At 42.9% G+C, this 22,070-nt stretch overlaps 1 long non-coding RNA gene across 2 annotated transcripts in view; it reads right to left on the reverse strand.

The window, feature by feature from the left end:
- Positions 1 to 8,992: 8,992 nt before the first annotated feature.
- LOC147008635 (uncharacterized) overlaps positions 8,993 to 22,070 on the reverse strand; it is an 83,918-nt gene continuing 70,840 nt past the window's right edge. The window contains exons 1-3 of one of the 2 annotated variants that reach the window (XR_015053236.1): positions 17,891 to 17,991; positions 13,372 to 13,479; positions 8,993 to 10,330 (exon numbers count right to left, since the gene is read on the reverse strand). This is a non-coding gene — a long non-coding RNA (uncharacterized LOC147008635). Of the gene's footprint in view, positions 10,331 to 13,371; positions 13,480 to 17,890; positions 17,992 to 22,070 lie in introns of those variants that run through there. The other variant, XR_015053235.1, reaches the window with a different exon arrangement.

The following is a 22,070-nucleotide window of genomic DNA, read 5'->3' on the forward strand; positions in this document are numbered from 1 at the left end:
TCGCCTCTTACGACACAGGGATATGGTACACCTATTTTAACCGGGGTATACACCGGCCCAGTACACTGGTACTCATTTCGCCGACCTCGGAAGGATGACAGGCTGAGTGAACCCCCTGGTGTATTAATTCAGTGGCCCAACGGGGATTGAACTCAGGACCTTTTGGATCCCAAGCCGCTGCCCTAACCACTGCGCCAACACCAGGCTTCGGATGCTGGAAAGGCAGTGGACAAAGTATATCTAGACTTTAGGAAGGCATTTGATAAGGTACCACATCGGAGGTTGTGAGATAAAGTGAGTGCTCGTGGAGTGGCTGATCAGGTAGCTAATTGGATTGCAAACTGGTTTAGTGGTAGGAAGCAAAGAGTGGCTGTGAGTGGGAGGAAGTCTTGCTGGGAGGATGTAAGTCACAGGGTACCTCAGGGATCAGTTCTTGGACCATTACTATTCATTCATTATTTACATCAACGATTTGGATAGTGGGGTGAAGAGTAAGCTTTCCAAATTTGAAGAAGACACAAAGCTTGGAAGCAAGGTTGAGAGCAGAGGGGGTGGTGATTAGATACAGGAAAGTGTTGATGCTTGAACAGATTGCGCTAAAGATTGGCAGATGAAGTTTAACCTGAGCAAGTGTTGGGGATGGGAAAGAATAACGAAGATAGAGATTACATCATGCAATGGGGTAAATTTTGGAGCGTGTCACACAGGAGAAGGATCTGGGTATGGTAATAGATGTGGGAGTTAAGCAGGCAGCACAGCACCAGGCAGCTGGAGGTAAAGCAAATAGGGTTTTAGGCTGTATAAGGAGGGGGATCAATTATAAATAAAAAGAGGTGGTGTTAACATTGTACAGGAATTTAGTGAGGGCCACATCTAGAATATTGTGTGCAGTTCTGGTCACCACAACTCAGGAAGGACACAGATCCCATGGAGAACATTAATCGCAGGGCTACTCAATTGATTCCAGGCCAAGCTAAACTCAGCTATGGTGAGCGGCTGAAGGAGACAGGCCTTTATATACGAGAAAAAAAGCGGTTACGAGGAGATGTGATCGAGATGTTTAAGATAAAGAAAGGTAGAGACAAAATACATGAAGAAGAAACATTCAGCAGAGAAGACAGTGATAGGACCAGGGCCATAGCCTGAGATTAAAGAAGAGGAGAGTTAAGACGGTAGCAAGGCAGGGGACTTTCACTCAGAGAGTAGTTAATGCATGGAATGGTCTCCCAGGAAAGGTATTAGAAGCAGAAAAAGTAGATAAGTTTAAATTAGCATTAGATAGGTACCTGGAAGTTATGAATGCAGAGGCATATGGGGATGTTGGCAGGACTTTTCGGTAGCCTGAGCATTGATGGGTGTGTGTGCATGTGTACAGAGTGCTGTTGGTGGAGATCTCGTCAAGGGGTGTTGTGGGGTTGATATATATATATATATATATATATATATATATATATATATATATATATATATATATATATATATTTTAGACAAGCCCATGCCTCCTCCCCTGGAAAAAAAATCTACAAAAAACACTAATAAAAAAAAAAAAACATTCAGCATTTTCTTATTTTGATCTGGTGTTGATAAATTGTTGTGGTGTGAATGAGGTGCAAGCATTATGTGCTGAATGGCTAATTTATTTGTGTTTCCTTGTGTGTTACATGTCTGAGATATCGTTGCGGATGCGTGCTTGCACAGACATGGAAATGAGACCAAATCCATGACCCCCCATTTCAGACAAAGTCCAATGGGGGCTAATAATAATGCTCGATGTTCATGTTCATGCTCAATGTTCGATGTTTCAATGTTCATGCTCGATGGGATCACAAGGTCGTATGTGAGCGTTACTTCAATGTTTTCAGTGATTTCGTTTGGTTCATTTTCCCACAAATTTTCCTGAACTGGAGTATTAAAGTTTTTGTACGTGTGCCAGTGGATTACTTGACAAACTATGTTGTGTCGTTGTGTATACAGCTGTTCTGACAAGTTTTATTTTATTTCGTGTTCGGTCATTCAGCGGCACCCATCATTCTCTTTGCTAACCGTACCTCCACTCCTCACCAGTCTTTTTTCTTTTTTCCTCCCTCCCCCACCCTTCTCTTTCACTTTCAGTCCCCTCCTCACTCCCCCTTCTAATAAAATGCAGCATCAACATTTGGTGAGGTGTCACTCTCCCTAGCTCACCCCCCCTTCTCCCTGTCCCCTCCCCCTTCTTCATCCTTTCTGCCTTCTCCTCCCTCCATCACTCTACACCTGCCTCCTCTCTCTCCCTCCCTCTTCTCCCCGCCACTCCTTTATTGTCCCATTCAGCGAAGCGACGAGTTATGTTTGCTGGGACAAAAAAACAAAACACTTCATTTTTAATCACTGTCACATATGTAATCAGAAGAGATTTTAATATGTTTCTTTCTTTGTGAATGTAAAGTTTCCTGATTATGCATGCTGATGCCTTTGCACTAATTACAACATGTATAATGCTCATCACCATTTAACACAAAGGAAACACATTTGATGTATTTATAAAGGCATGCTGAAGGGATGATGGATCAGCAATGCTTTACACAAACCCACAAGTTGGTTTGTTTTGACTTGAATGATTTTGAGTCTCTTATGACAGTGTACAAAAGGCAACAATTTGTATACCATTCGCAATCAGTTTCTCTGTGTGTATACACTCTCGCAAAGTAATTAGGAGTGAGCAACTCTCAGAAAGAGGGAACATAACCTTGTTCTGAAATTCCTGAGATTTTTGCCACCTCCTACACAGCAATGTTGATATATGAACATCCTTTGACTGGATTAACAATGCAGGAGCCCAGCAAAGTCATCTTGTCCATACTTGAGAATACAACAAAAACAAAGCTCAGAGATCCAAGAAGAATCTGCTGAAAGAGCTGAGCAGTGAACTTGGCATTGTTGATGAAAGCACAATATGTTCCTCATGATGAACGTCCAACCTGCACAGCCTGTTTTGGTGAACAGCCTTCAATTGATGCTTGCAAAAGTTGTTATGTCGAGCTAGCTGTGTTAAGGTCACTTTGCCAAGATTATTTATTACCAACAAATGGCAGATACCAGTCCATTTACATTGGAAGAGAGGTTGTTAGCAGTGGTGTGGTTCAACGAGAGGAGAAACACAAACTAGACGATGGAGCATTTAGGACACCCAGCACTCTCAAAATGAAATCTTCATCTTTGAGATGAATAAAAGAAGGCATTTCAGACTGCAAGTTTACTTGAGAGCAAGCAGAGCGGACGAGCAAAAATTCGTGATTTGAGAATTCAAAATCATTCAAACATCCGGCATCAGATCTCCTAAAAAAAAAGTGATCACAGAAACGTTCTGCAGAGTTGGGTGATTTGTATTCATCGTTACGACTGCACAATGAAAGAGGACCTTCACATGAAACCATATAAACCAACTGTCAGTTGTGAATTGTCAGATGCAGATCATGAAAACAGGTTGTCAGCTTGTGACAGACTGCTGCAGAACTTCGATACAATTCCTTAAAGATCAAGGGTTACATTTATTGATGAGTGTGATGTTTACCGCTGTTCATCTCCGCACTGTTTACAGTTGGAGTGATGCTAATCCACATTTTGGTGAAGAAGTTCAAGACCATCCACCACGTGTTATGGTTTGGGTGACATTATCTGCCCACCACCTCATTGGTCCTTTTTCAATGAGTCGGTCAACCAGTAGTCATATCTGCATATGTTGGAGAATTACTTCACATGTGAACTTGAATGACGTGGACTAGCCCATGAGATTTATTTTCAGCAGGACGCGGCACATGCACATGCACGAGTGGTGTGAAATTATCTCAATCAATTTTTTCCCAACCATTGGATTGGCAGGTCTTCGCTAACACTTCTGTGGCCACCGCACAATCCTGACCTGACCACTTGTGACAATGCTCTGTGAGGGTACATCAAAGCTAAGGTTGCAGAACATCGCATGGCATCTGTTGAGGAATTGAAACAACGCATTCAGGAAGCATTTGGCACCACAGAACATAGTATTTTGCATTGGTTTTCACACCAGACGTGGAGAAAAATGATATTGTGTCATGACAACAGTGGACGTCATACGGATGAACTTGATGTCTAAAGGAGGTATTGTAATTGTTGTATTGCTGTAATATGTAGCGGTAATAATAATTTGAAGTAATATGTAGCAGGATCAGTGTGTTGCGTACATTGACCTTTGGCTTACACTGGAATATGGTATAAGCAAATCTTGTACAAGCAGCTAAGACCATGTCCTGGGAGTTATGGCTCACCCTGGAGGTATACATGTACACTCCAGTAGGATTACATATTGGCATTGTCAATATTGGCGTTGCTTGTCTGTTTGAAAAGTGGAAATGGTAAGGACTACTGATTAGGATTTTAAGGGTTCTTATGTCTAACCACTCTAATGGGGTGGCAAAACCAATGGATTTATATGGAACTTCAGTTGTAATTATATAAAGTGGCACAGCAGTGAACAAAGCAGATACAAGCTGCTTGAATTATGAGTCAGGAACAAGTTGTATTTCATCGTGCCGCTTCCCTTTCCTGAAAACCCATACGTTAATCCAGAATGGCACTTTGAATGTGAAATGTAAGGAGAGTCATTGATCACACAAATATTAAAGACTTATAAAAGTGCCTCTATCTACTATTGTGGTCATTTTGAAAGAAAATGTTTACATGTACAGTGGGATTATGAAACCTGTCCATTCTGAACATATGTACACACAAATCTCATTGAAAGATGATTCTGCACACTTAAAACAACTTCATTAATGCATTGTGATGCGGAAACACTTGTATGAAATTGGCTTCATCAGATGAGAAATTAATTCATTTTGTCAATGCCATTGGTTGAATCAGCAGTGTCGTGCCATTGGTACTGCCACGTCATATTTGTTGGAAGTTTGACGGAGGACTGTGAATAGGAATAAAAATTAAGTTTCATAATGACTCATTCCATAGGGAATGCCGACCATGAATAATAATTGGTCTTCTCAACTCCTCTTTCGAAAAAAAATTGTGCAAGAACTTTTGTTTGATTTTATGCCATTTTTTTTTTTTTTTAAAGAACGCTCATACATTCATCGATGACGAGGTTCTCTCTTGGCTGACATTTTCGATTTTATTTTAATTTAACCAGTAACTGCCCTCAATTATGTTCATACATATTCTCTGTTGTTAGTTATTTTGGATGGGAGCTTTTGACTGACCTGCCACAACTTATGATTGTTAAGTTTAATAACTCGTGAATATCGTTAATTTTATCCTTTCTGGAATATTATACACTTTTCATTTGCATAACTTTGGAGCATGGTGAAAAGAAAGAACACAAACAATAAATGATGGATTTCCATAAAGCAGCCCCCTCCAAAAGAGTGAACATGAATCCACCCCAGAGAGGGAACACCCACGAACATCCAATATTTTAGAGACCAGTCCACACTTTTGATGTGAAACATAAGGTGGAGCGTGAACATCTAAAAAACATCCATGATTCGCATGCTCATCTCATGTTCCCTCCCCAGGGTGGCCTGGCCTATAAAATTGAGAATTAAATTATCTTCCTGGTATTAGCTGCAGTACAATCCAGCAGAGATGTAGGTGGCTGTAACTCTGCTAATGTCATGCCTAATAGGCGTAGCCTATGCAACTGTTTAGCCAGAAGAGCAACAACAGAAACATATTGTTACGGTTGACTGCCAGGTGCACTTGATCTCAAATCATCCACTTGCCCAATCAAGAATTTAGTGACAGATCATCGAAAGACACCATACGCCACCCGCTGGGAAAGTCAAATAGATCTTTAATTTAGTTTTCGGCATATAGATAGCTCAAACACTCTGTTGCTTCAGCTGGATCATTTGTCTGACAGAATCGGCCCAAGTGGTGGCCCAGCCAACATGGCGGTAGTTTTATAAAGCCTCCTGCAAGGTAATGGTGCCAATTTCCTACGGTCGTGCTTTAAAACCACACCAGGGTTACCAGCTCAATGATGAACTGTGGACCATCCTACACAAATAAAAGGAAAATTAATACAGGTTTAATTATGCAAGAGAGGAGATTGGAGGAGAGAACCACGTACTTTCAGACAGTATTTCAGAATTAATATGCAGTATTATACTACAGGGGGTCCTTGCTATAAGTCTCTCTGCTATCCATCGTTTGCATACAAGTCCATAAATTACTTTGGAACATTTTCCTGAACCATCCAATAATTATGCACACTAACATCCATTGCATGAAAGATCAGTTACCAGGTGTCCCACCCTAAAATGCTTTGCATTCCAGCTTCCTAGCATTCTACCCCACAATGCACGGCGTTCCTCTCCCTCTCACGCTCTATCTCATGTTGTGCATTTTTGGACTGAACACCGCCACATACTTTATAGTACCGGACTGTATTTTTTATGTTTTTATTTATCTTTGTCTACTTTACTGCGGTAATCATTGAACAATGAGTCGTAAACAAAGTGGTAACGAAAAGGGTGAACCTGCATGTAAGCGGCAACACAGTCGTGTAACTCTGGATGTCAAATTAGACATGGAGAAAGTCAATAAGAATGCCGAATGACCAGCCAATATTACTCACTATCTTGGTTTGCCGCCGACTGTTCAAACGATTTTAAAGAATGCCAACCAGGGCCATGCAGATTTGACGTGCAAAACGTACCATTCGGGTAACGTGGCCCATGCAGCAGGCATGATGACCGTAGTAGGAGTGGCGACAGCAAGAGCTCCCTGTGAGATCCCGTGTGAACACCGTAGACATAGCATGAATGTTGGGTTTGGTGGCACGAGTGCATATGCTGGAACAATGGCTGGACCCTGGGTCCATTGGGGAAACCACATGGCCTAATGTGAAGTATAATTTAGAGGGTGAAGGACTGATGTGGGCAGCTTGACAGAGACAATTAGGATTAGAGATTTTCAAGGAGTAAGACCACAAAATTATGATTATAAAATAGTTAAAAGATATGGTAAAAATATCAAAAGGTGTTTGGGGTTTAAAATTTGTATAAAAAAAACTTCCTCTTTTTTTTTTTTCCTGTTTTGTGTATTTCATACGTATTTTTTGATTCCGAGGCTTGTTGAGTGGTGTTATATAAGACGGAAACAAGTGTTGGAACACAACCTCCTTTAATTATACTCATTTGTATGGGGAAATGTTCCCTGCTATCCATCGTTTCGTTATAAGTCCAACTTTTCTGCAACGTATCTTGTGCATATAGCGAGGACCGCCTCAATAAAATTCAATGCAATTACAATTTCCCATGCCCATGATAACTCGATCAGCTTAACTGTTACCTTAACTGTTCATAGGACAATTAGTAGGACATAATGGGGAATTCACAAGACAAAGAGATGATCGGCAAACCCGGAGGTAGGCCATAGCAAAGAGTCTGGTGGCAATTTGGTTCCAGTGCCGGCAGGGAGGCTGATTAATCGTTTTGTGATGCCAGGCCAAGAACCTAAAAAGGATCGCATCATGTTTGGTGAGGTACGACACAGCAGACATTTCCGCAGGCTCGGCACAGCCAGCAGCAACAAGGAGAAAACAAAACTCCCACATCCCAAAACAAACAAACAAAAAAAACACATCGTAACCCACAACTTGCAAGTGAAAAACAAATTCTACATATTTCAGAAAATCAATTAAAAATTACAAAACTAGAATATCTTGGTTGGATAAGTGTACACCCCTTAAAATAGCATTTGTAAACTAGAAGGGCACTCAGTAGCGCACATACCTCCACCATGCAATGCCTGATCCACAATAACATATCGGGCCCAATACATTTTTGAAATATCATGCTATATATCGTTTTTGGCCCAATCTCTCAATGGTGAAGAATCACTTTAAAAATTTGAGGAGCCAGATCTTTACCAAAATGTAATCAGTGCGTCCTTGTCACACACCCAAGCTTTCCTCCAAATTTCATGCAGATCCGTCCACAACCTTTTGATATATCCTGCACACAAACAGACTAACAGACAGGCAGACAAGCCGGTAGGTGACATGGGTGGTCGTAAGACGAAGGCGAATTTGAAATATGTAGATAAGAGAACACAGCAGATGGCATTTTTACCGTTCATTGTTCCATATAGGAACAAGATGAGAAACTGTCCATTCATCATTTGTGTTCGATTCCCTTACCCAACGTTAGGGAATCCCAACGCGAACGTTGGGGTGAAAGCATATAGTAATATAATTGCATACTAGTCATGCAGTTTTTGACGGATCGGGCTGAAATTTTTTGACAAAGAGGTTGATTATAGTGTGCATAAAAGCGTGGAAGCCGATTTTTGATTTTCGAAAAAAGAAAATTCGGATTTTTTTCAAAAATTTCAAAGTCCCGTTGCTCAGCAATGGTGGTGTCCATAGCAACGGTGCTCAAAAGCATACAACTAGATCCTAGTATGAGCCTACCAGTCAAGTTTTATCAAAATCGGTTGACTCCTCTGGCCTCCAAAGCTGTCCATTACATACAAACAAACAGACAGACGGAAAACCTGAGACTAAGGGTAGTCTAGTGACCACCCAACAGACATGCAGACAGATGGAAAACCTGAGACTAAGGGTAGTCAAGTGACCACCCAATAGTCTAGTGACCACTCAACAAGAAAAGGATGTCGTGCAGAGCATGCCGTGGATACATCAAATTGTTCATTTCATCGAGATTAAAATTGACAATCTTAATCAAAGCTCAGATCAATCGGATGAAAATTATTTTTTCATATTTAAATTGATGATTTTAGAAGTTTGACTTTGAGTTGACCTGTGACCTTTTGATCAAAAAAATAGTTGCTTTACAATTCAGTGATGGACTCTGCAAATTCTGTTCAACTTTTAAGTTAATGGGATGTAAATAGACGATTTTTCAGTGGAAAATGGATTTTTAGAAATCTGACCTCAAGATGACTGTGATGAACACCCTCACCAATCCTGGCCAAGAATTTAGGCGAGTCAACAGAAGATTCTCGAATATACGGTTTATTGAAGTTGCACAGCACTTGCAAGCGGAGGTGGCACAGGGATGAACCACAGCAGTCAGACCCTGTACCACACTAAAGGTTACACTCCAAAAGTTTCATATATAAAACCTATTCCTAGGCGGAGAAAGCAAGCAAAGAAAGAAACAAAGAAGCAAGTGGGCTTCCCCCCCCCCTCCCTGCGGCCCTCAGGGAGAATTAGCCATAACAGCATAGGTACAAGTTTCTAAACAGAACCAAAACCCCTTTGTCGTTTGACAAGAGTTGTTGCCACTCCACACTGGAATCTAAAACAGCTTGCAGATGCTGCTCTCTGGCAAGGCCCTGGCTGGCTTGTTGATAATACATTTTAACACATCGTGAAGGAAATTGTAAAACGAGGGCAAAAGCTTGGAAACACAATTTGAAGCAACCAGGTCAATGGTTTGAATCCAGACACCTGGTTAATGCAATTACTGAATGGTTAAATGTTTAAATATGGACAATATGTGGCCAATCAACAGTCAAACCTGACATTCAGACCTGACATTTCCCCCTTGGCCACATTTCGACATCAAATGACATAATTTAAATATTCTTGAGCAAGGGAAAAACATCACAAACAACCAATTCGATTTTATAGCCAAAAATTATATTTATAAAACCCCAAATGATGATATCACCCATGATCACCATACCCTGTTCTGAGAGGAGATAAATATGCATTACACCAGTCCGATTAAGAATGGCAGTGAACGCTCAGAAAATACAGTCGAGGCACACCCCGTTGACCTGAGGGGAAGGTAGATTTTGGCAGGCAAGAACTTGGGCCTGTTGATGGTTAACTGGGTTCAAGGTGATGAAAAGGATCTGAGAGGTGACCCAGATTTCCAGCCGAGTTTGGCCCCTTGTAGCAGCGGATCATGCAATCAGGTTTGATTCATCAAAAGAGCTGTACATGTTGGATGCAGTCACGGTGGCTGCACAAGTCCCCAGCCGCACCATTGATCACATGTTGCAGGGGACTCGCCGAGTGGCCGTCAGGGCCTCTGTCGAAGCAGCCACAGCAAGTGCACGATGTATTTGCAGAGCAGCAATCCGCGGTTCCACGCTTGCCTGTTTGGCGTGGCGATGCAGGACTTGCCCAACCTTCTCCTCAGTGCGTTTTCTTTCTCACATGTTCATCTTATCTCCTCAGGAAGGCGGTAGTTTCATGATCACGTGTTAAATGCCCAATCGCCCAAATCTGGGTTCTCCCCATCGTCCAATCTTTTGGTTGAGGTTCTTCCAAAGCTCCACTCACTGACGAAATCGTACATTGCTTCAAAGACTGCTTTCAACACTCCGAAACAAACAAAGCATTGATTAAACACCAATCAATAAACTTTATGGGTTCATGTATTTCCACAAGACTGACAAAGGTTCTTACAAAATGCAGTCAACTTGCATTATTTGTCATGTAAATATTTTATCCCCCCTTTTATTTTCCCCTCCCCGGTGCCAACCAACAACAACAACAACCGGACATACATTTATTACCACCTTGTGTGAAAGGATTGTCATTCTCTATGTCCGAGAATGCGTGCACTCGTTCCCAGACGATAAAAATCGAGCAATCCTTCGGTTTCAATATTTTCAACATATATTTCTCATAATCAATCTCGTATCCTGAATGTAATTCGATTCAGCCGCGTGATGACGTCATCACGCACTCACACAGGCATTGTGTTTCAATTCGAATACAAATATTTTACATGATAAAATGTTCATTTTTCATCGGAATTTTTACAGAATCCTATAAAGAGCATCCCCAAACCTTGTAAAATGTGCTAATTCATCTCGTAAACCTTCATGATAAGCTGTCCTTCCACGGGACAATTCTGTGTTTTCGTCGCACCTGTTAAATCCTACGGCACGTCACGTGACTCGCAAAAACCCCATAAATCTCAGATTTTCTCCTCCAGGTTTACGAAAATCAAGTACTGAACATGCTTAATGACATCAAAATATGAAAACAGACTTGAAACCGACTTTAAAACGAACCCATAACGTCAATCAGCCTTATGAAGCATGCAAGGTAAAAACAGAACTGATTTTGAATATAAAAATCAAAATGATGCTCCGAGGAAACCATCCATTTATCACGTATGCAACATACAGTGTTCAAAGGAAAACAGCAAACAGAGTTTATCGAACAGTGAGAAAATCCAAGCCTTGGTCCATTTGACTCCCACAGCACGAGTACTGTAGGGAATTCTCACACATAATCTCCAAACTGTCTGCCAAAGTGGTTAATTCCCAATGGAGTTCACACACACACACACACACACACACACACACACACACACACACACACACACACACACACACACACACACACACACATACACACATAAACACATATGCACACAGACACACACAGACACACACAAACACGCACACACACACACACACACACACACACACACACACACACACACACACACACACACACACACACACACACACACACACACACAGACACTTCCATAAAAACACTCTCAATGACATTCGCCCATCACTATGAATTTGCAGCATGTGCAGAATCGGTCATCATCGTCCTTCCTCCGGATTTGGTGTGCGCAATTCACCTCCTCCAAAGTCTTCACATTTACGATGACGACCAATCATTATCTCAGTACAAACATACAAGTTGTTCCACACATACAAGTTCCAGGTTGGAACACTCAACTTGCATCAAACACAAACTCAACCTTCCCACTCACATTGTATTCGCCTCCTCGCTCGTTAACCTTGTGTACTTCCTGTCTCAGCTTGTGACCCCGTTCGCCAAGCTGCTAACGCTCTCCAGGGTGTTTCATTCTGCCTCGGGCATCCTACTCTGCCCTCTGCGAACACAGAGCTGACGGTGTGTCCTATATTTGGATCTTAGGACCCGGTCAGCGAGAAGGGATCCTGTCTTCCCGCTGTTCAGGTTATCCAGCCCTTTACTCCCTTACAACATGTTCCTTTGGGTAACTCTATGTTATTTGGAGAGTTATTCCCCATTGTATGTTCTTCACTTGTCACTAGCCTAAAGCTTTAGTCTTTTCTCATTTTATCATGCCGGATCAAAGTCTCACTCTTCTCAATTGCCTTAAAGCTTTTCTTTCCTCTGAGGCATCTGGACCCTCCCAACTATTACCCCAGGACTCTAACCTGTGATCACAGGACTCCAACCTGCACTTACAGGACTCAAACCTGTTCCACCTGTTTCACTCGGACGTTCCTAGTCCTCTGACCCAAACCAGTCACCTGAATCCGGCCTAATCACCCCTATGCTCCTCCAACAAACCGCATTCGACTTTCCTCATTTACCGTTACCAGTTTGGAACCCGCACAGGCCCCAAGGCTGCCCACAACGGGGAACCCTCCGGATCGCGGCGTCAGCTGCGCTCAACGGAGATCCCTCCAGATCATGGCGTCCAGGACCTGACAGTGTCCCATCTGGGGTGACAGCTGTGATGAAGATCCTCACCAATCCTGGCCAAGAATTGAGGGGAGTCAAGAGAAGATTCTCGAATATACGGTTTATTGAGGTTGCACAGCACTTGCAAGCGGAGGTGGCACAGGGACCAACCACAGCAGTCAGACCCTGTACAACACTAAAGGTTACACTCCAAAAGTTTCATATATAAAACCTATTTCTAGGCGGAGAAAGCAAGCAAAGAAAGAAACAAAGATGCAAGTGGGCTTCCCCCCCCCTCCCTGCGGCCCCCAGGAGAATTAGCCATCACAGCATAGGTACATGTTCATAAACAGAACCAAAACCCCTTTTTAGTTCGACGAGTTGTTGCCACTCCACACTGGAATCCATAACAGCCTGCAGATGCTGCTCTCTGGCAAGGCCCTGGCTGGCTTGTTGATAATACATTTTAACACATTGTGAAGCAAATTGTAAAACGAGGGCAAAAGCTTTGAAACACAATTTGGAGCAACCAGGTCACTGGTTTGAATCCAGACACCTGGTTAATGCAATTACTGAATGGTTAAATGTTTAAATATGGATAATATGTGGCCAATCAATCGTCGTTCCTGACATTCAGACCTGACAATGACATTTCACCTTTGACCTCAAAATCAATAGGCTTCTCAGCTGAGACTACCTCTACTACTTGAAGTCTCGTGATGATCAGTTTTAAATTGTGACCTTACGTGAATGCCAGACAAACAGACAGACAGAATAACAAGAAGAAGACGTCGTGTCGAGTGCGATACTTTCACAATCCATAAAAGAAATTGACCTCGAAAATAATTGCCTGGTTAAGTTCAGTAACCCGATATGAAAATCCTCTTCAAATTTCAAGTCAATTTGATGAAAATAGCGGATTGCAGAAATCTCACCTTAAGAAATCATGGAATGATCTGAGGTTGCCTTTCGGTCGGATTTGCCTTGCATGAAGAGAATGACAGTTGTTTTTTGGCAACTGCTTCACCACAGGATGTAATGTACTAAGGGCGAGATAATGGTAAGATAACCGAAGATGACATGGGATGAATCTGTGCATAAGAGAGAGCAGGTTTCTGTGGATTAATTCTCAGGCTGAATTAATATCAAGGGTGGTAGAAATAGGAGACCAGTCCTTAAGTGTGATGGCTGTTTAGAATTAAGTGTGATGCCAGTTTGCCTGAGTGAACTGCTCGAATCGCCAGAACTGAGGCTGTTCTCTGAGAATGGCCAGAGATGTTTACCTTCACAAACACATGATCAGATGAGCCCATTGGGGCAGAGGAAGAAAAAGATACATTGACCTGGAAGTTGGTCATCACCAATTCCAGAAGGGAAGATTTGCCATTGACAGAAATCTGAATGGGAAAGTTTACAGATTGAGTCAGACCCATGGAGTCACAGAAGACCTTTTGTAGAAGTGCTATGGCTCGTGAGAGTGTCACCAATACCCAGCCAATTAGCATTGTGACAACTGAAATCACCACATATGAGTTAGGATGAGTGGTTAAAAGTTGGTCTATGGAATCAGAGAGACAGAGAGACACAAACACCACGGACTTCTTATAATAACCTGGACCAGCAATGCCATCTACTCGCAGCAGTGAGAACTGAAGTCACCGGAAATGGCTCAGCGGCCATGTTGCGTTGCCACTCGCTAGTCGCGTGCAATTCAAAAAACCTGTAGATGCATTAAGAGTTTTAACTATTTTGCCAGTATTTGAACCGGTAAACATAAAAATGCCACAGTGCGTGGTGTTCGGATGCAATAATAAGTCTGGGAAGAGCTCCACATGCACCTTTCATCGGTAAGAATGCGATTATTGATACTTTTTTTTCTCTGTCAATCGTCAATCTATTTTTAGAGTATTATTTTCAGAAGTTACAATTTAAATGCTAAACGCCGGTATAACAATCTAAATGATGTCAAAGTACACTCGATAATTTGAAAGAAAATGTAAAAAAATGATATTATCCAGGAATATACCGGAAATGAGTTTTCCAGGCGTCTAGAATTCAATTTTTTCTCTCGTACAGCACATCTGTGAGTGCTATACAAAGATTCTTCATCATGTTGTTCGAACCATGAACACTGGATTGAAAGATAAACCCATGAGGAAAAAATTCAGCAAACTGATCCTATTTGCACATCAATAGTTTACTAACCATTTGGATTGAAGTGTTTCTCCAAGGTTTCGACATATCTTATGTTTCAACCTACTGCAATTATAATAGTTGATCGTCATCTTCTATAGGTCAATGCATATCAAACCAGTCTCATTAGTGTGTAGATTATAGATCATGTATATTAAGGTTGTCCAATGTCTGTTCAATGTTTTCATGATTGATCAATATATTATAGGCCATACAGGGTAGCTTTAAGGTACTCACATAGGGGGTAGCTTTAAGCTACCCACTATGGCCTATAATATTGTTACGGCTGTGGAAATTCACAATACACCATAAAGGGTCCTTACATCAGTTATGACACTAAGTTTATGTGCAGATAGTTCCCCACCGTTGTTTAAAGGGAATTTCTTCGTGTTCACCGGCCTGCGACTCTTTGAGATAGCCATTTTTCTTTATCTATCGTTATTTTGGATCAACCACACAACAACCACCAACCACGCCGCCTCAACCACCACCATGTTGCCACCTCAGCAGGGTTGCGGGAAGCCTGACATTCGTCGGGAGAGAACGGATGACGGCCTCACCCCTCCCCCCCCCAACGAAAAGCACGTGCGGAAGAGACGCGGGGAGGCAGTTCTTATAACAAAAGAGCCGGGCCGATCTCTCCTGGAATTTTCCTCCCCCGCGCGCCGTGAAGGGAGGGCGATGCGCCGTCGAGATAAAAGGGCATGCTGAACGAAAGGTCGGGGGAGTGGATGAGTGGGGCTGTGGGTCTGGAGGTCTGGAAGTAGTGGTCGCTCTCTGTCGGGGTCGTCGACGTCGTTCTCTCTCTGGTCCATGAGTTCTTTGTCTGGGTCGTCGACGTCTTCGCTCTCTCTGTCGGGGTCGAGTGCTCCTCTCACTTGGTGGTCAGGGTCGAGCTTGCTCTCTTTCTCCCTCTCTCGGTCCTGCACTCGTGGTCCGGCGAGCGGCATGTTGGTGGAGACGCGGATGGGAGGCGCAGCAGTGCCAGCTCTCTGGTGTACCTGCGCGTCCGGACGAGGGGTGCTGGAGAGGGTTCGCCGGCTGCGTGGGAGGCTGGAACCAGGTGCGACCATGCTGACGGTAGTGGGAGAGAGACTGGATGACCTCTAAAGGGAGGCCTTTTCGTGTGTGTGTGTGTGTGTGTGTGTGTGTGTGTGTGTGTGTGTGTGTGTGTGTGTGTGTGTGTGTGTGTGTGTGTGTGTGTGTGTGTGTGTGTGGCACAGTGTCCGACAAGTAAACCTGTGTAAGTGCCTGTACATTGCTTATAATTATAGTCGGTGGTATTGCTTTTATTGCTTTCTTGCCTGTATCCATGTTTCATTTCGATTTGCCTTGCTTGTAAATACGTGCATGATTCCTTGCTTGTGTTGTTTGTGTAATATGTGCTTGCTTGAATAAATGTCCTTGTGTGAAATGTATCCCGTTCGTCGTCTGTTTCCCTTTTGAAAGTGCCATCTTGAATCGCGGAATAAATTAGTAGTGGGTTTTTAACACCAGGGTAAAGAAGAGAATCTGATCCGTCGAGGTCGGCGATAACACCGCTCAGTTAACACTGTAGCACGGAATGGACCGCTTAAGTGGTTCGTGTCCTAGGCCGACCTGTGGCGAGGTACGATCGCCTGGTCGACCACTCGCGCAGGTACTTAGGTCGGTCGAATTTGGCGAGCAACCCTATCCTGCGCCAGTGGGCAATTGGCACGATCATGGTGAGGTTAAACCCCCACCCATGACTGGCTCCTGGCAGTAGTTCCAGGAGGGTCATGACTGAATTGTCCGTCCGGTAGGCGACGCAGTTGCGATTGGAGTTACGCAATCGCTTGAACGCTGGGCGGGCCAGATGTCGTAAGAATATATTGATCAATCATGAAAACATTAATGAGACTGGTACTTGTTCAATATGCTTTGACCTACTACAGAAAGCTACCCTCTATAATATACACATATTAATAGGAGGCCATAGGTTAGTCTGTAGATTATAGATCATATTTATTAAGGTTGTCTGATGTCTGTTCAATGTTTTGATGATTGGTCAATATGTTATTAATTATAGGACATAAGGCCTATTATTATAGGGGGTAGCTGAAAGCTACCACCTTATGGCCTATAATAATACAAATATTATAGGCCATAGGGGGTTAGCTATCCACATTACATTGATTATCATCAACATTTTACACTGATTATCATCAGATCATATGACATATGATATGATAATCATTCATGAGAATTGTGACACCTCGGACTCACTCACCTTATTGATTCGTGCTGCAGAGCTTATATTAGCTTGGTAGTGATAATGGGTGGCGGAGACTGTTGTTAGTGAAATGAAAATCCTGTTCTTCTTATTAAGCTGTACAAAAATGTTGTTTCCAGCGAGAAATTCAGCACAGATTAATATATTCAATCTGTGAATTCGGATTGGCAACGCAAATGGCGACTTTAGTCGACCTCTGACTTCAGTCGACAGAGGCCGTTGCTGGTCCAGGTTATTATAAGAAGTCCGTGAGAGAGAGAGAGACAGAGACAGAGACAGAGACAGAGACAGAGACAGAGACAGAGACAGAGACAGAGACAGAGACAGAGACAGAGACAGAGACACAGAGACAGAGACACAGAGAGAGAGAGAGAGAGAGAGAGAGAGAGAGAGAGAGAGAGAGAGAGAGAGAGAGAGAGAGAGAGAGAGAGAGAGAGAGAGAGAGAGAGAGAGAGAGAGAGAGAGAGAGAGAGAGAGAGAGAGAGAGAGAGAGAGAGAGAGAGAGAGAGAGAGAGAGAGAGAGAGAGAGAGAGAGAGAGAGAGAGAGAGAGAGAGAGAGAGAGAGAGAGAGAGAGAGAGAGAGAGAGAGAGAGAGAGAGAGAGAGAGAGAGAGAGAGAGAGAGAGAGAGAGAGAGAGAGAGAGAGAGAGAGAGAGAGAGAGAGAGAGAGAGAGAGAGAGAGAGAGAGAGAGAGAGAGAGAGAGAGAGAGAGAGAGAGAGAGAGAGAGAGAGAGAGAGAGAGAGAGAGAGAGAGAGAGAGAGAGAGAGAGAGAGAGAGAGAGAGAGAGAGAGAGAGAGAGAGAGAGAGAGAGAGAGAGAGAGAGAGAGAGAGAGAGAGAGAGAGAATGGAGTCGTCATTGTTGGGAGGACAGTACAACACACAGACAAACATGAATTGGTGGCGGAGGGGAAGTCGCAGCAAGAGGTACTCGCAGGGTTTGGGAGGTATTAGAGCAGTCCACAGAGAGTGAGAAATGGAGTTCTTGATGTACAGAGCAACTCCACTACCAGGAAGGAGTAGAGGTTGATCAAACTGGAGGAGACATAAAAATCCAAGGAGACACACGATCAAACCAGGGAGAGGCATCCTGCGTTTGGAAGGATTCTGTTGAACTGTGTTTTTTTTTCTTCATATGCAGTCTGTGGCTACTTTTTATTGCATAATTTTCTGGGGGTACAGTTGTGCCACTGATGCAATGCCCCCATTGCCAGTAAGCTGGTACTCATTTTGCCAACCTCAGAAAGATGACATGCTGAGTCAACCCACCTGGTGTTAATTCAACAACACTACAGGAGCTTGAACTCAAGACCCAAAGATCTTAAGCCAGCCACCTTTAACCATTGAGCCAGAATTTGCTCGGTTGTTGTTAAACAGATGATGTCTGGTTTATCAGCAAAGCAGTCAATTTGCACATGAATTGATCTTTCTCATCGTAAAACATTAATTCAGTTAATAGTGAAATGTTGCATTTTCTTATGGAATAAGTCCTATCCTTGGTACATATTGCAGGAACGATTAAAATGATAAATGTCTGTGAAGGATTAACTTCATAAAGTACATTGCAAATCGGATCTAGATGCCTGCTGTTTGCAGTAGAGCAGCATGGGCCAGCTTGTTTCTCCATTTATAATCGATGCAATATCTCAAGACATTTCTTTCTTGGCAGTGGAGCCCAAATATTAAGGATACATGTAAGTTGTTTTTCTTCCATCTCTCCACTCCAAGGACCCATTGAAGAGTCAGCTTCAAATTAGCACTGAACACCTGAGACAGTTTCATTGACGTTCAAAATGCAAACATTTGCAGATGTAATGAACAGGGTAGCGATTCCAGTGGGATTCCAAGTCGAAACACTCACTTCTATCTGCAACAATTAAAAGCCCTTATATTCTGCCAGATTGCTCGCCGTTTACAAAATAATGTGAGACATTCAAACTGGAGACCGTGCTGCACTTTGCGATCAGCCTTGACCTTTCGGTGCAAAAAATAATAATAAATCGTCCTCCGGCGTTATGACAGATGAAAAAGAAAGTGTCGTGTGCACAGCGTGCTTGGTCTGTGCATGGCCGTGAAATGAAGGACAGAAATCGATAGCAATCATGAACGCTTTGTAACTGATCACGTTGCGCGTGGCTAGGCCGTTGGGCAACTGCATCACACCTCTCCTGCCTGACTCCCTGGGTAGTGTTAGGAAAGGCAGTGCAGAAGACATGGTCCAAGGCAGGACAGTAGTTTATTAATGTGACCACTTTGGCAGCCTTTGGGCCTGAAAGTCTAAAGGGATTTTCTGCAGGAAAAGAGACAACAAAGAGGAGTTGTCTTCGTGTGGAGGTCAACTACAAGCAACTTATACACAACATGAGATTGCAATAAATATGGCAAGACGATGGAATTCTTCCAAGCATTTTGCAAACTTTAAATGCATTGTCAAATGTTCCTTAACTTCAGTCATTATACACACTCCGATATTTTACGTCAAAACCTTGCTCTTTTCATCCAAATAATTGCAGGCAGAGGGGAAGATGAAACAAAAATGTGGATTTTTTTTTTCTGTATTTGTTGTCATTGATTACATTTTCAACTTCCTGTAAAGCACAAATGACAGTTTGAGACTCAGATTGTCAATGGTCATAACACTGATTCTGGTTTACATGTTCTGTTGTAGATAGTGGGTGCTGCCAGAGCAGATTTTTTGGCAAGGGTTATACGAGGTTGTTTGTCATTGCCTTCCCAGCAAGAGTTTGGGCAGAAATTTGGAATTTGTTCCTGATGCCTGCGATAGCTCGACTACTCTTCATCAATGACACCATGGGATGTCTAATGTCCACCAACTAATGCCAGCAGACAGGACACCCAGTTTAACGTCCATCCAAGGGACGACACATACATTGATGAACCACCCTGCCGATGAAACACCGGGATGACAGTTTATAGCTAGGCCGACATTCGCACATGGACGACACAGCTTAGAGGCGAGTGCGCATACCTCTCGGCCATCCTGCCAGCCCAAACGGTCATAATTGTCCAGGAGCCAGATAAGAGTTGACTTCCAGAAAAGGGGACAAAAAGCTACTGTATTTACCTCTCATGAACAGGGTAGCGATTTATTGGCCATCTTGGAAAATGGCTGCCTCATTTGATCATATTTCTGAAAATTGACTATAACTTTTCAATGGCTGATCTGAGGTATATCCACCCCTTAACAAGATATGTTCAGGAAAAAAAATTGCCACATGCCGGTGTGAGTTTTGTAAATATTGGTCCATTTGATTCTGAAAAATTGAAAAAATACATCAAAATTTGGATTTTTCTCACAAAATTTTTGGACACCTGGCATCATGCTTACTGAAATATTTTTGATATTTACCTTATTTAATATGCAGATATCAGAAACATTTAACATGCAGATATAAGGCAAGTCTGAGCTTTAATGCTATTATTCACGTTTCAGTTAATTACTCGCATATTGATGTAGGTGTCCTTTTGTAAATCCTGGTGCATCCTTTTGTAAATATGTCCTAGAACCTGGTGTTGGCTTAGTGGTAAAGGTGGTGGCAATGGGATCCTAGGGTCCTGAGTTCAAGCCCTCACCGTTGAATTAACACCAGGGGGTTGACTCAGACTGTCATCCTTCTGCGTTTGGTGAAATGGCTACCAGTGTAACAGCCAAAAGGCTGCACACGAAGGGAAGGGGGTATTGATGAATTTTTTAAATCTGGTATTGGTGTGGTGAGGTATGATGGGCTGAATAGCCTCCTCCTGTGCATAATTTTCTTGTAATCCTTGTTTATTCGTCATCACTGACTGATGTGTCCTGCTGGTCATGCTCTGGCTCTTCATCATCACTGGCCATTGTGGAGCAAGTGTCCCACTTGCACTGTGCTGTGTATTTCAGGCTGTTAATGATGCATGAGCAGTCAGTAAGCCAACAAGCGTGAGCACACCTGCATGACATCAAACTGAGAACAACTTCTGGAGTGGGGGATCCTGTCATCCCTGGATAACAAGGCTGACATCTTCACTTATTGTCCATCTGTGCCCTTGACTGGGGTTATGAATATCTGGTTAATTGACTAAACTCCATTGTCATATGGCTGCCTGGTAGTTAGACCAACGTGTGTGTGCTGTAGGAGCATGTCATCATGCCTGTTCCTACACTCGTTTATTCGGAATAGACAAGGCACTATGTATGGAAAAGCTGGAAAGTGTCGAGTTTGACACAGTACCTCTTTCCATTTGCATATATCGGTCCGTCTCTACAGTGCTTGCCTTTGACAACACTGACAGGCAAGAGGAAGTCCTCAGTGGAGCAGGAACCTCACATCGTGTAAACAGTATCATTGTTAAACCAACATCCTCATCGTTTGTGCCACGGAAACCAGTCACGACTGCCTCCCCGAAGGATAAGAAGTGCACAATGAAGGCACCGGGTGCGCAACTGCCAATATACGTTATTGGGAAACGGAACAGTCCACCCGCAATCATACCACCTGACCTGACGCAACAGATGCAAGTGCAACACTGAGAGCATGTCAACAGACTTGTTGTTAGTCTTGGTGCATGTGTATAAAACATCTGAGAAAACGAGTTCTTGGACAGGATTCACTATTCTAACAAGAAAGGACAAATATGTGATGGCAGATGCAATAGGATAGCTGCCGACAATTAATGCACCCGCAACTGAATTATCAACCATCCAGAAAATCTTGTGACAGTCCATTTCTGTCCAGTCATTTCTACATCTTGAGAATATTGCAGATGTCTTGGATCAGGCACTGTACGAAAAGGCACCATAAATTGCATGGAAATATCCGGAAAGGTATAGGGGAATCATGCTGATTATGGGGACTAACCATACAATCTGTAACTTGATGTCGACAGTTGGTAAGATGTTTGGGGATGCTGGACTTCAAGATCTGGCTGTGGAATCAGGAGTCATTATGGAAGGATCAATCAAGGTTCTTAAGGGGAAACAGCACAACCAGGCTGTCTGTCTTCATAAGTTGACATATGAAGCCTGCTGAGTTTAGCATGGTCAGGCTTTGAAGAATGGCTGGAAACCAACTGTGCTGAAGATCTGCCAAAGTTGAATGACACTATTTGGGTATTGAGCTTCACCAGAACATTTGCCACACCGCACACGATCCTGCTGTCATGAACAAATCCTGCTGGACGATTCTTGACCCG

This window comes from Eptatretus burgeri, chromosome 18 (genome assembly GCF_056783735.1).
Source record: "Eptatretus burgeri isolate ZD-2024b chromosome 18, Ebu_testis_v1, whole genome shotgun sequence".
Classification (NCBI taxonomy): Eukaryota; Metazoa; Chordata; class Myxini; order Myxiniformes; family Myxinidae; genus Eptatretus; species Eptatretus burgeri.